The following is a 12,023-nucleotide window of genomic DNA, read 5'->3' as shown; positions in this document are numbered from 1 at the left end:
CTCGTGGTACGCTACGATTTTTAGTCTTCCGACAGTCGCAACACTACGATTTTAGTGCTCCATTGTCCAAAAACCAAATTAGATGTTTTTCAGATTTTCTTTTAATTTTTATTTATTAAAAAAATATATATATAATATTAAATTTTCCTCGGGAGTCATAATAAACTCATGTGTGGTACATTACCTTACTGTTTTGCACATGGTACACTACGGTTTTTAGTAATACGGCAGTCGGAAGACTACGATTTTTAGTGCTTCGCAGCCGAACACTACAATTGTTAATTATCCATTTTCCAAAATCAAATCAGGCATTTTTTACGTGTATTATAATATTTTATTTCTTAATATGTATTTATTAAAAACATTATAAAATATTTAATTTCCTCAGAAATCATAATAAATTAATGTATGGTGCATTACGTTATAGTTCCAACAAAACGATTTTTAATGTCCGGCAGTTGAAACACGACTATTTTTGTGTTTCATTCCACAAGAACTAATTTTTATTTAATCAAATTTAACCAAATATTTCATTTTCCTAAGAAAACATAACACCTTTGTTATTTCTTATATGCCATTTAGATATGACACCATTAGCCGGATTTAGCGCATTATCAGGTTTTATTTGCTAAATCCAGCCAAAATCTACCAGATTTCCCATACAAAAATAAATCCTCCTATTGAGTGGATTTGTTTTAAATCTGACATAAATCCTCGTATACAACTCTGTTTTTTGCAACATGTTGCTAGAAAATACAAAAAGTTGCAAGCTGTCACAAGAAACAAGGTAGATGCATCGGTGAATTGCTACACTAAAAATAATTTAAAATGTAAAAATTTGTAAACAAGGCGGAAAAATTAAATTTGTTTTGATGTACAAAGTTGATTTTAATCAACCAAGGCTAATATTTATGATGTCTAAACGATAAAATAATTCGTTTATTTATTTTAGATGGGCAAACTGCGATAAAATAATTCTTTATTTGCTCTTTAGTTAGCATTAGTAGCATAATGTGCTTACATTTTCAGTATTGAACATACATTTGTAATTTGACGTATGTTTTTTGAGACGAATTCAATTTACAAACAATTCTTTTGACGTTTCACATTCGTTCAGATGGGCTGATGCATCTACCTTGGTAATTGTGCTATGAACAAAAATCAGCTGACAGCCATTTAAATCCTCCAAAATGTATATCTAAATGCAATGAGATTTGTACTGGATTTATTAAATCCAGTCGAGGATTTATGGCTAGTCTAAATGAGCTATTAGTGTTCCAACACGTGGTGCACACGATTTTTAGTGATCCGGAAGTCCTCGTATTGAGTGGATTTGTTTTAAATCCGGTATAAATCCTCGTATACAACTCTGTTTTTTTGCAACATGCTGCTACATGGTACAATAATACAGGTAGCATTATCAAGCCAGCTGATGGTAACATAATGTGTCAATTGCATTGAATTGATATCAAATTTTGACATCTTATGTTGCCAACAATTGCCGATGCGGCTACCTGTGTATTTGTACCATGTGCTGCTAGAAAGTACAAAAAGTTGCAAGCTGGCACAAGAAACAAGGTAGATGCATCGGTGAATTGCTTTGATATAAAAAGTTGATTTTAATTAACCAAGCCTAATATTAACGATGTCTAAACGATAAAATAATTGATTATTTGCTGGTAATATTTTCAATATTAAACAATATTTTTCGAGAGAATTCAATTTATAACAACATCTTTTGACGTTTTAATCAGATGAGCTGATGAATTTACCCAAGGCAAATATAGAAGGTAGCCGATTCGGGGAATTGCTACAACAAAGCAACTTTTGCCGTAACATAATACGTCAAAATTTGTAAAGAGAATCAATTCGCCTTGGCGCTTAAATTTGCAGCGATTTAGCTTCGGCCAATCAGAACAAGATGTTTGTTTACATTTCACAATTACAACAATTTTATTTGACATTTCATATTCAATCAGCTGATACGAGTCGGCTACCTTCTTTAATGTGCCTTGAATTTACCTTGGTAATTGTGCTATGAACAAAAATCAGCTGACTGCCATTTAAATCCTCCAAAGGTATATCTTAATGCAATGAGATTTGCACTGGATTTCTTATGGGTCGATTCCGTATTGCGAGGCGAGTCATGTCGCGTCGTCTATCGTCTCTGTGACAAAATTTAAAAAATGCACTACGTAAAGCGATAGAAAATAATCGTCGATAACAAGTTATCGGTGATGTAGCGGAGCGTTTTTTGTTTTGATTTCAATAAATTAGAAAAAAATCAGAACAAGTTGTACACAAAAGTTATAGTTTTCTAAAATGATAAGCTCAATGGAACCATTTTTTGATGATAGTGAAGAAGATATAGTTAACGTAGCATCTATCAGACGACACTTAAGAGATAAATCTAATCCTTTCGAATTGCCATCAGTATTGTGAGTTTGAGTTTGAATGTTGGAAACCAAATTCATCAAAATAATTGTTAATTTTTTAGGTTTAATGCCTATTTTCGGTTTCCAAAAGACGCAGTTATTTATATTGTTGAGGCATTAAAAAATGACTTAAAAAAACCTACAGATCAACAGCTATACAGCCATTCCTTAAAGTGTGCTACTTTAAGGTTTTTTGCAGAAGGAAGCTTTCAAAAATCCCATGGCAATGACTTTAACCTCAGTTCTGGAGTTAATAGAGGAAAAACTGTGTAAAATTTGGATTGTTTCCAAATTAACAGAAGAGAAAAACGTCAAAATAAAAACTATTTTTATTCAAGAACAAATTTCCCGGGCGTTGTCGGATGCATTGACGGACCAAAGGAAGATGTTCGCTATATACACACGAATTAGAAGTTGTTTTTTGTATAATCCGCGGATAGGTAAAATAGTTTTTGCATAATCTTTGTACAGCGATATAGTGTTATGACGGATATCAAGATTGTACGCACATCCTAAGAGCTTTGTTTTGAGCGGCTTGTTATATGCGGTTTGCTCCTTAAGAATGTGGATCTTTTGGTCTTGCGGTTTATTTCGTTTCCTGCGAGTGGAAAATACGTTGTATTGTAGTAATTTTCTCCATTATAAGTACTAAAACACCAAAAACGTATATAATATTAAATAAATTGATTTAAAATAAATGAAAATGTTATTTACGTTTCAATTTTTCGTTTTTATTCGTTTGTAATATGCACGGCGACAGCTAATTTGTTGTCGCCAGAAAATGAACTTTATGGCGACAGAATTTGACGTCGTCGGGCGACTTTTGCCATACGTAATGGAAAAATTGCAACTAGCAACGCGACACGATATACGGAATCGACCCATTAAATCCACTTGAGGATTTATGGCTAGTCTAAATGTTGGATTTATAAATCGTCTCTATTTTGCGCAGAGTACATACGCTTTTTGTCCTTCTCTTGTTTCTCACTAATTTTCTTTAATTCTAAGAATGATAAAATGGCGTAGAAGCTTTTCTCAAAGATATAATTTATATACAATATAAATAAATGTTATTTTAATTATTAGTAGGCTTAAGTTTATTCATTCGTGCAACAAGAAATAAATTTTGAGAAAAAACATATTTTATTTTATAAATTTTTTCAAAAAAATATTTTTTATAAGCGTTTTGTGCGTGAACTTTTTTTATATTTCAATCTAATAAACGTTATTTTAGTGATTAATAGGGAAAAGTTCATTCATTCGCAATGCAGAAAATCATTTTTGAAAAAAATGTCGAAAAGTCATAACCCTAATGTATGTATGAAGAACGGTGGATGTAGCATCACACACTATGTTTGGGATAAAATTAATATATGTATGTGTATAGCTCCTTTACAAGTGAAGCTTTTTAACCAGTTAAAACCCAAGACAATTTAAAATAAAAATATGAATATTCGTTTACTTATTTATATTTAAGTACAGTTAATAAATATAGAAAAAAAAAACAAAACAATTAAAGGAAAAAATATTTAAGTTGGTTTTTAGAGCTGTACTCGGACGGGTACAGTGGGCCCATGGATATGCTATTTTTCTAAGTACGAAATTTATTGAAACATACCTATTCAACGCATAGGACGATGTGGCATTGTTCACATAACCAAATTATTAAATCCACTGGATTTCAAATGCCAATTATACTGCATATATGTCAAACTTTAAACGTTATTCCATTCCTCCGAAATTTATTCAGTAATTCTGTAGAACTTTTTTAAAAAAAGGGGTTTGATTCTATGGACATTTTTTTGTTATCGAATCTAGAACAGTTCCACTAGTTCATGCTGTTGTCAAAAAAATACAAAAAATTTGAAAGGAATGGAACCTTGTGCAATGAATCAAGCAGTACTCGAGATACACGAGGAAGTTTTGATCTTTCTAAATTTACACCTTTGGCCCGACAAGAGTTGTCAAACTGTTTTTTTTTTTATTTTTAATTCAGTATTTATTTACATTCATTAAATACAAATTTTGAAATCGCTCCGCGCCTGTTTCTTATACTCAACGGTAAACAAGTGTATTCGATACTGCCGGAGTAGTCAATTCTTTTTCTGGCGATTTCAAGACGACATCTAGCAACTCTCAAGTTTGTAGAGTTCCTGGTATTAAACGTGTTTGAATTAACAAGGATGGGTACAGAATATATTCCAATATTATGAGCAGTTTTATACACACGAATTAGAAGTTGTTTTTTGTATAATCCGCGGATAGGTAAAATAGTTTTTGCATAATCTTTGTACAGCGATATAGTGTTATGACGGATATCAAGATTGTACGCACATCCTAAGAGCTTTGTTTTGAGCGGCTTGTAAAGATTTTAAAATAACCACAGCTGCTCATAAGCATCTATTCGACAATTGACAGCTTCTTATGCAAATACCCATACTGGCAAAAATTTGTTCAGAGAAGTTTTGAAATTTCTCACCTCAGCCATTTTTTCAGTAGTATCTACTTTTTGTTTATTTCGCAACGTATCTTTCACTTTCGAAGAAAAAAACTTCGACTTCACCTGGTAATCGTTTTACATGTTATCACAAGGAATATCCCTAGGATTACCCTCCTCCTCATATATGTTATAGTGCGGATTTGGTGGAAAAATCGCTATATCGAAATTATTGTGAGCACCACATTCCACAAAATCAAAAACACTTTTCATGTTTGTAAAGGTCTCCATTTTAGTTGATGGAAATTCTATAACTAATATATACATATCAGCCCATTGCACTCGGTTGGGTACCGCGATTTTGCTAGTCACATAACGTTCCTACCAAAAAACAAAAATTGATGTATCTTTCTGTAAAATGAACAAACAAATACTCTTCTTCACAAAGGGATTGAAAACATTTGTTTCAGCAAACCTTTTTTTCTCCATGAAACGCAACCATTTCTGACCTATCTACATTTTACAAAAATGACAAGGTGTTCCTTAAACGAAAAAAATAGACAATCAAGATACATTTTTTTTACTTTTTTCTTCATTTGTCTATTAAACATAATCCGTGGAATCCCAGCAAAAATTTGGATCCGGTTGTCATTACGTAACCCTTTACAAAGTAATGTAAACAAGCTTCTTTTCCCATTACAAGTAATCTGAAAAGTAATGGGTTACATCTTAAAAAATTTACAAGGTAAACCTACTTACTTTGCTCCTCACTAAGTAATGAGGACGGTGGCACAGTGAGTGTGTGTCCGACTATAAATCCTAGGGTTCGTGGTACACATGTGCACTGCACATTTAAGTTCTTAAGCAACCCTTAATGTTCGTGTGCGTGGCATAGTATGTACATAGTGTCTTTGGCTAGAAATCAGAGGGTTCGTGTGTTCAACTCGCACACCAAGCGAAATAAAATAAAATAAAAGTAAGAAGTGTGATGAAATTAAAAAGAAATCTCTACATCTACTGTTCTAAAAATATAAATTTTTTCAACTTACTTTTCAACTTCTAGTGGCCGCAGAATAACTAGTTATTCTAGTGGTCATAAAATAACTACAAACTGAGTGCGACATGCCCTTGCAAAAATAATGGGGAAGAAAGGAGGTTTGCAAGTAGTTACGGCTGCCAAAAATCCCTTACGAAACCCATGATTTTGGGAGGACTTTTTTTGCTGGGATGTAAGAGTGAACGCAACATTGCTTAATTTTTTTTGCAAAAAGCGATACACCGATGTGTGTCCGTCCGTCCGTGTGTCCATCTGGCCATTACAAATTCCCAGCAAAAAAATCCTCCTAAAATCATGGGTTTCGTAAGGGATTTTTGGCAGCCGTAACTACTCTCAAACCCCCTTTCTTCCCCATTATTTTTACAAGGGCATGTCGCACTCAGTTTGTAGATATTTTATGACCACTGGAATAACTAGTTATTCTGTGGCCACTAGAAGTTGAAAAGTAAGGTGAAAAAATTCTATTTTTAGACAGTTGATGTAGAGAATTTGTTTTTAATTTCATCACACATCTTACTTCGCTGTCTGCCCGAATTGAACCCACGAACCCTCTGATTTCTAGCCAAAGACACTACACATTATGCCACGCACACGAATATTAAGGGTTGCTTAAGAACTTAAATGTGCAGTGCACATGTTCACCACGAACTGTTATTTTTTAATTAAAAAAAATTCGCGTGCCGACAGTGAGCGTTGAACACACAACCCTAGGATTTATAGTCGGACACACACTCACTGTGCCACCGTCGTCATTACTTAGGGAGGAGTAAAGTAAGTAGGTTTACCTTGTAAATTTTTTAAGAAGTAACCCATTACTTTTAACATTACTTGTAATGTGAAAATTGTAAAAAATTTAATGTACATCCTGTATCTTTATTCTTGGAAGATCTATTTCGGTCCAGTAAGTGGAAGAGGAACTCTTGACCTTTCCATTGATGTCAATTATGTTGACGTAGGTGGTCAGATGGCGAGTTACAGCCTAATGTTTAAATGGATCTCATAGTGCGTAGTGTATTATAACCACGAACATGTCGTAGGTATAGTTCAATGAAGATACCAACAATTTTGGATGATGATCGAAAGATGTTTAGCGTGTGAAATTGGTCATAACTTTTGTGTGAATAATAATTAAATTCAAGTTTTAGTCTATAATTCAATTTCTGGAGGTATATTTCTGCTAACTAGCTTATATAGACAAAATTAACTCTTGATATTTTACTTTCTGCTTATTGTAATAATGCAGCGGTTTGATAATATAAAGGTTGGTTTTTTAGTTTTTGTTGTGTGTAAAAACCTACATTTTTATTGCATGCTACAAAATGTCGCTATCATGGTGGAGAAACCACGTCAGAAAAATGCCACATTGAAGGAAATCGGAATAATCTAGTCAGTGCATTGTCCCAATTTGAACATCTACATCTCAAAAATGGTACAACCTACGACAATATCACGAAAGCCAATCGTGTAGAGAATTTTCACTGCTACAACATTTTCTCTAATTCCAGTCTATCAGTCGGGTGCGCCACTTAGAGATTCTATGACTTTTTATGACACACGCATTATGGGAAAAATTCTCAAATAATTAAATGTTTGTATTTTTAGAATATAGAACCAATTGATAAGAATTGTATAGAAAGGTTAGGCTAAGAAATACAATTAAGGAAACTGTTATGGAAATAAATTTAGTGCCTAACGACCATTTAAATGGTAAAGACTTCTGCCAATTTTTTTATACAGACGAGCTACGGCTGTCTGTATTTATTATAGATGCTGAAGGAATCTTTTCTTAATTTTAACACCGTTGTATAAGAAGCCACAAGCACAGCCTGCTACAAAAAATCATGGCGATCCTACAAGAGACCCCAAACTACACTTGTGCCAACAATTTTGAAAATTTGTGTGGGAGGTACTCGAAGGAGTGGACCCATATAATCTATATTCGATCTATATCAGAAGGAAATATTACGACGTGTAAAGACTATATAAAATAGAGTTCTCTCTTCGAGAGATTCTGTGCGCACCATTTTAGCGAAACATTTCGAACTTGTGTGGGGGAGGTACCGCAAGGAGTGGACCGATCTTCCATCTTTGCACTCAATCTAAGATTGGACAAAATATTATGAAAACCAAATTTTTGACAGAGAGATATCGATCGGACAGACAGACGGACGGACATGGCTAATTCAACTCCAAATTGTCTGAAAAGCATTTCGTTCAAACTTACATGGTGCTTCAAACCATTTGTGAGGGAGTTATTCGAAGAAGTGTATATTCGAAGCTGATCTGTTTTCTGGAGTATATATTACGACGTGCAAAGTTTGGTCAAAATCGGTGAGCACCATTTTAGCGAAAAATTTTTAACTTTTGTGAAGAGAGTACCCGAAGTCAAGTACGTAGCCAGGATTTCATTTCATTGTGGGGTTCCCACCTGAACAAAATTTGGAAAGTTAATTTTAGCGAAAATTCCTTATTTAGCAATGATGTAAACCTTATTTTATACTTATATTATTGATGAAATATTTTTCATTACTATTTTTTAATTAAAAATGACGTAAGACTTCTTGGACAATTTCCCCCTGTTTCAAAACTTTTTTGACGATATATCAGAGTTAATATATGTTCAAAGCTATGGATATATTAATAATCACATATACTTTTTGGTGTATCATTTATCAAATAACTCACAACTACAGTGAATGTTATGTAATTTAGTGATATCACTTCGGTAAGACCAAAAGAAAGAGTATACAATCGGAAGACCTTAGAAATATCTTAACATATAATTTTGTTGTTTACATGGAATGTTAAGGACCTTTCATTTGTTTGCTACTTCACAAAAGTTCAAAATCACGACCTTCCTTATGAAAGGAAAATGGGATTAGTTGGGAATTGATTTATGCAGATTTATGTCGCCCAATCGTGCATCTGTCAATAGACTATTTTGGCGTCCAATCGTCGGACTTCTCTTATAGAAATTCTGGATTCCTATGGTGGATTTTCTCATAAATTGATCAGGAACAAGGAAAACTCTTATCTTGTCAGTTTTGAATACTTTTAAAATGAAATTCTGGCGGCCAAAATTTTAGCAATAATCCATAAACACAATTTTTCCCAATCTGTTTTTTTTTTACTCTCATTGAAATAATGGTTTTAGTGCCAAAGTGTGTTTGGAAGAAATCTGTTTCAGAAAATTGGGAGTCGACTTAGCTTTGTTCGTCCGTCTGGATAGCTGCCTGGAGAACACGATAATGCTGGAAAAGATCAACCGATTCGGTCCAAAATTTGGCCTCCGTGATATTTTGTCCAAATATCGATCCACTCTTTCAATAACCTTCCACAGAATATTTCAAACATTTTCAGAGAAGTGCAGTTTAAGACCTCTCTGGATAATTAGTAAATATACCTGTGTAAGCTTAAGACCTCAGTAGTAATGGCTTCACTTCCTTTATGCTAATAAATAAAAATTCCTCTCTGGAAACGCATTGCTTTTTTTGCAATAATTGTTCTCGGGCCCCTATTACTACAATACAAGTTTTTGTCAGGGACAAGTCCATACTTCCAGAGAAAATGACCCGAAAGGAACACCTACGGCCATCATGTGTAGTGGCTGGTGCGCACGACAACTTTCGAACCGGATATGGCTTTATAGCAATATTTCTGCGAGGCTTATATAAAGTTCGTAGATGGTGATTTTCGGTCTACTCCATCTGGTATTTGTGATCAATGATAAAATCCATATTTTGTTGGTGAGTTCATACGTCCGAAAATGGCTACACAAATCTGAGAATCTCCTAATACATAGCTTGAATCTGTTTCCGATCAATTTTTTCTTTTTTTTCGTTTGTCGTTATAAGGTCCTCTGCCAAAGAAGGAAAAAGGAACAATTGTAGAAATGTGCATCCATTGAAAGTACTTCCCAAAATACAATTCAAAGAGTAATCGACAGAAAAATCCCTGAAGATGACATTCAATGTAATTTCGAAAAATTGGAAATAATATGCAATAAATAAAATATAAACATTGACCTCTATCTCAATAATCTTGATTTTATTAACATTAAAAGGTCGAACAAAACATAAAAATACGATAGACATTTACTAATTTGTATGAAGAGACTAGTTGCAAATAATCTCAACAGACGACACTGCGGTGGAATAGAAATTATATCATAAAAAATGGTTGATATAGTTTTTTTTTTCAAATTTCAAACATAATAAATAACACTGTGGCACAAAATAAAAGTGAAAATTTGAGGCAGAGATAATTCTTTTTGGGGATGAAAGCCCTTGGTGAGTATATTAAGAATCCCGAAGGACAGAGCCGCCGCGAATCGAACTTCCGAGTTATGGTGTGATGAAGTTTCTGCTGTAGACCTTGTAAGGCATCTGAAATTGGGGTTATATCTTTGTTAACTATCGCTTTAGCTTACCTATGAGGTGGCATGTCTTAAGTCAAATCGAATGAGGATTATTTTCGTAGAACATTTCGACCTTCTAACTCGCTTCCTTCGATGTCCTTTTCGTCCCTTATTATACCCCCAGCATTTATGTTAACGAGGGTATATACACTTTCATAGGGGCAAAATGTGCCTCATCGAAATAATGGTTTTAGACCCCAAGTATGTTTGGACGAAATGTGTTTCAGGCAATTTGGAGTTGAATTAGCAATGTCCGTCCGTCTGTCTGTCTGTCTGGTCGGCTGGAGCGCACGATAACTTTCGAACGGATCAACCGATTCGGTCCAAAATTTGGCTTTCGTAATATTTTGTCCAAACTTAGTTTAAGTTCGGAGATGGGTTATATCGGTCCACTCCTTCCGGTACCTCCCCCATAAAACTTCGGAAATGTTAGAAAAATTTGTGCCCACGACAACTCTTGAAGGGAGTAACCGATTTGGTCCCTACTTTGCACATCGTGAAATTTCTACTAGATTTAGATGAGGTTCCAATATGGACCCGATCCGTCCACTCCGTCAGGTACCTCCCACACAAAAGTTCAGTTTAGGACTTGCTCTCGAATCGCTTTGATTTTTGTTGTAGCAGCTTCTGTTCACTGTCCTCTTACAACAGTACAAGTTTCATCAGGGGCAAGCCCATACTTCCTGAGAACATGGCCTGAAAGTTGCAAAAAAAACCTCTATGACACCATGTGTAGTGAAGGGAGTGACCGATTTGGTCCATACTTTGCACGTCCCAATATATCTACCAAATATATATCAGGTTCGAATATGGGCTACATTTGTCCACTCTTTTGGGAACCTCCCACACAAAATTTTGGATAAGTTCACTTTAAGAACGGCTCTGGAATCACTTTGATTTTTATTTTTTGAAAATTTGCCTTTTAGGGCGAATATCATTTTTAATGATTTTTTATTAATTTTCTCGTTTAGAGTTAAGCCTGATGATCGGAAATTATTTGCAAGTGAAAAAGGAAAGCCAAGGACTCGAACCCACATAGTCACCAAATTACGTTACCTGGTTTCACTGGTGGTAAAGCAGATCTTCGGACGTATCGACTATGTAGTGGCTTCTCTGTCCTAGAACTTTTCGTTTTTCAAATGCAAATGTGTTTTCATACATTTACGCGGATATTTGGCCGCTGAAATGTATTTTCTTCACGACAAACGCTATTTTGCGCTGCCTTTGAAGTTATGAGTTTTGGCTTTGAACGCTAACACGCCGCAACAACATTTTTTGATATGTTTTCAAGGACGTGGGTTCAAATCCCAGCTGGAATCAGCATGTTTTTTTATGTTTTGAAATTTTGCCTTTTAGGGCGAAGATAATTTCTAATGATTTTTTTTTATTAATTTTTTTTGAAGTAACTTTCATTCGCTGCTTCAATTACGACGGTAAAAGTTTAGGGCGAAGATAATTTCTAATGATTTTTTTTATTAATTTTTTTTGAAGTAACTTTCATTCGCTGCTTCAATTACGACGGTAAAAGTTTATCAGGGGCAAGTCCATACTTCTTGAGAAAACAGCCCGAAAAGTGTAAAAACCTCTATGGCACCATATGTAGTGACTGGAGAGCACGACAACTCTCGAACAAAATACTGAGTTGATCCACACATTGCATATCGTAATATTTCTTCG

The sequence above is a fragment of the Musca autumnalis genome, unplaced genomic scaffold, assembly GCF_047663935.1.
Source record: "Musca autumnalis isolate F117 unplaced genomic scaffold, ASM4766393v1 scaffold_3, whole genome shotgun sequence".
In the NCBI taxonomy this organism is placed as follows: domain Eukaryota; kingdom Metazoa; phylum Arthropoda; class Insecta; order Diptera; family Muscidae; genus Musca; species Musca autumnalis.
Note: the sequence above shows the minus strand (reverse complement) of the source record.